This window comes from Thunnus thynnus, chromosome 23 (assembly GCF_963924715.1).
Source record: "Thunnus thynnus chromosome 23, fThuThy2.1, whole genome shotgun sequence".
NCBI classification, from domain to species: Eukaryota; Metazoa; Chordata; class Actinopteri; order Scombriformes; family Scombridae; genus Thunnus; species Thunnus thynnus.
The window spans coordinates 149,366-153,314 of record NC_089539.1 but is presented as its reverse complement, the minus strand read 5'-3'; the positions used below and the strand labels follow the sequence as shown (position 1 = coordinate 153,314).

Here is a 3,949-nt window from a genome sequence, read left to right as displayed (position 1 = left end):
AGTGTCCCTTGAAAATATTGAGTTTAGGATAGATAAATATTATTAACAAAATTTGTATTCTTCATTCCTTCTCTCTTCCTTTTATTGCGATCCAAGGCTGCTTTTTGATGATTGACGGGGATAGTAATAGCTAATGTTATGGGAATATCAGGTATTCAAATGAAATGTTTACACACCTCCTCTGATTATTAATGGTAAATGGACTGCACCTTTCTAGTCGTCCAACCACTCAAAACGCTTTTACACTACGAATCACATTCACACACATTCATACGTTGAATGGGTACAGGGGCTACCATGCAAGGTCCCAACCTGCCCATCAGAGGAAATCTAATCATCCACACACATTCACACACTGATGATCAGGAGCAATTTGGGGTTAAGTATCTTGCCCAAGGACACATCAACATGCGGACTGGAGGAGCCGGGAATCGAACTGCCGATCTTCCGGTTGACGGACGACCCGCTCTACCGCCTGAGCCACAGCTGCCTGTGCATTGGTAGGCTATAAACTAAGCCTTAGCTATAAAACAACAAACGCATACATTTCATGGCATCAGAAACTTTTAGAAACTTTTAACAACAAACTTGATCAGAAAATAATCTACTGTAATTATGAAAGCAGCAATCTCTGCGGTGATTAAAACCAATACCTGGGCCGTAATCCCATCTGTCTGCTGCTCCGCTGTCCGCCTAGTCACCATATCAAAAACTGTCTGACCACATCTGGAGATAGTCTGGCTCGCATTGTGTTTGGACCTTAGGTAAGTGTAAACGCAATACATACAATGTGTGGGCATCCATACCTAGGCAACGTCATCATTCCCACCCTGACCTCTGACCCACTCTGACTGCACTCTGAATACCACTGAGCACTCCCCTCCTCACATCAGAAGAAAACTTATTGAATTTAATGTAGAAATGGAAGATTCACATCCCTGGAGCCATCAGGAAACAAGATGTTTATTGGCGTTTTGGGGTGACAGCACTGTCCAAGCAAAACTGGACAGTTCCTACAGAAATAGATCAATTTATGAAGACATCTCAAAACAAATGGAAGAATAAGGTTGGATGCAGACCTGGCTGCAATGCCAACGGAAATTAAAACATCTAAAAGTGGCTTATCATAAAGCTAAAGACAATAATAACAAAAATGGGCAGTCAAGCACAACTTGCCTATTTTTTGAGGAGTTGGACGAGATACTCTACAACCGCCCAACGTTGCAGCCTACTTTAACACTACACAGTGCGGAGCCAGCCACCGACAGTGACACAAACTCAATTTCAAACAATAAAGGTGAGTAATCCTGCTAATGCTAACGTTAAACTGTAATGGTGCTATAGTCATAACAAGATCATATTGCTAACAACATCATATCTAGCTTTAGCTAACAAGATAAATGAATAGCTGGTTAACAAATGCTTTGAACTTGAAAGAAGGTTTTGAGATTAACGTTATGTGACACTTATTATCATTACTTAGAGGATTCTCTGAACACAACATCAGGAGGAAGAGGACAATGGTCCATCCACAACTCCTGTCAACCACCCTTCCACTCAGCCCACATTCAGTCCAGATGATATGCCATGCTGTAGCAAAGGCAAGAGACCCCCTGCAAAGGAAACAGGTAAATAGTCATCTATTTACCTGTTGGACTCTAGGCAGGATATGCCACCTCTTCATCTCTATCCCTCCTTATTCCCCTCTCCTATCCAGCCCTTCTCATACACTCCTCTCACTCAGACTAGTTTGTGCTGTTTATTGTTATTGTCTTTTATCTTAATAGCCTATATGGTTAGCTTGTGAACTAAGTAATATACCATATAGGCATTTTGTTACAGTAAATAATGGCTGCGGTGAAGGTCTAATCAGGTTAATGCTCTAGATCAGTAAAGCCATGATCTTGAATTCTGTGTTCTTTTTATTTTTACTTTTACTTAAACAGTTTTTGTAACTAATCATCATCATACCTTATGCCAATAATATCAGCAGCAAATACTACTTTCAAAGGGATTCCAATCATCAATGTAAATCACTGTGTGTGTGTGTATGTGTGTGTGGGTGTGTCTCCAATTAATAGGTGGCAGTGCTGGATGCAACCGGAGAAAAAAATCCAAATTTTGACTCATCACTTGAAACATTTGCAAAGGCTTTCACATCCATTTCAAAAACTGACAATGACCATCAGCGTAAACTACAGGCAGCACAACATGAACATGAGATAGCTTTGTTTGGAATGTTAATGCAGTGTATAACTACACAATTACAAAATCCACAGCATCCACAGCAAGACATCTCCACACATCAGAAGCCAACTTCCTTTTCTGCATCCGTACATGCACCATGGACAACCATACCAACAACCTTGTTCACCATATGATAATAGGATGCCATTTTCCCAGCAACCTCCCTCCCAAGATCATGGATCACCGAACGGTCCTTCCTCCAGCTTCTGGGGCAGTTTGAACCCCCCGTGCCAGCACCTATGCCTCCACCTTCTCAGCACAACCCAAAGCCACAGGAGGAAAAAGAGGAGAAAAGGAAAGGAATGTACAAGGTCTGGTTGACAAGTGATCAAAGTTAACACAAGGAGTTTTGATGGTGTTCTTTTTGAAGAGGGACAAATTGGTTTAAATGTCTTGCTCTTTTAATAAAATTTTGATTGTTCAATATTTGCAATATTTTGATATTAATATTCTTTTATGGTATGTTCAAAACAGTTTTGCACTTTAGATGAAAATTCAGCATGTATGTTAAAATGTTTTTCTCCCATTTATAAAGGTTTGTTTTCTATCGAGTGTAAGAGTATACCAGTAGTTTATTTCCAAGTGTACTATTGATCATTTGCACTTTCAATGGATAATAAAGTTTATTACAAAATTAATCCGTTCAATAATGTAACTATATTCAATTTTCAAATGGAAAATTGGACTGAAAATGGACTGTACAAAACTTAAATATAATTTAACAAAATAGCAAAATTGAAAATTATCCAACAAAGTTTCAACGTTAAGTTAGTAATAATAACGAATTGATAGTGGCTAGATCTGTGTTAACATTTAAAGCATTAGATTATATGCACAAATGACTTGCAGTCATATCTTTTCATGGAGTCCATCTAGCCCCACATCTTCTGCATTTTAAGGCTGTACTTATTTATTTCCTCGAGAAAACAGCCTTGTCAGTGCATCTCTTACAGTATGTGGCCCAGCCTCTCTTGGTTGAGGGAGATCAGAAGCTTTTGGTGTATGTTCACAGGCTGGTTCCATCCAGGTTTCATCAAAACATTATGCATGAATTTCACAGAGATTGTGCATAATGCAGCCAGCTGTTACAACATGTGGAGCTCTGTGGATCTGAACATCCATTCTTTTCAGAAGGCATCTCCACTGTCCTTTGAGCCAACTGAAAGCACACTCCACAGCCATACGAGCTTGGCTGTGGCAGTAGTTCAAGTAATCCTGATTGTGTGTTAGGTGGCCATTGTCAGGATAAGGCTTCATGAGCCAACTTAGAAAGGGGTATGGTGCATCTCCCAGAAGCATGACGGGGACTGATGTACAACAAACACACACACACCTATCTCATATCTTTGAGTTACCAACTAAACTCTTGCTTTTGTGAAGGTTTTACTCTTCATTAAAAGCACAGGATTACTGTGGACTGGGTTTACCTGTTGAAATAGCTTGTTGTTCTCAGCCAGATCGTAAAGTGTGGAATTTCTCAGCACTCTTGCATCATGCACACTTCCTGGCCAGCCAACATATGTGCTGGTGAACCTGCCACATACATACATATATGCTGCTTTTTTCAAACCCATAGAACTTAAAACTAGTGGAGATTCCAAAGGTACTGAATATGTCCTGTTGAATTACATGGAAATGCTGCACAAGATCTTGCCGAAATATTTTCTATGTAATGTAATGTTGCATCCATGCATTTTTTCTT

General features: G+C 39.7%; 1 long non-coding RNA gene across 1 annotated transcript; it reads left to right on the top strand.

Annotated features, from left to right (window-relative positions):
• The first annotated feature begins 872 nt into the window (after positions 1 to 872).
• LOC137175982 (uncharacterized) lies at positions 873 to 2,822 on the top strand. Its single transcript, XR_010925764.1, has 3 exons — positions 873 to 1,297; positions 1,484 to 1,628; positions 2,082 to 2,822. It is a non-coding gene; the product is annotated as an uncharacterized lncRNA (long non-coding RNA).
• Positions 2,823 to 3,949: the final 1,127 nt, after the last annotated feature.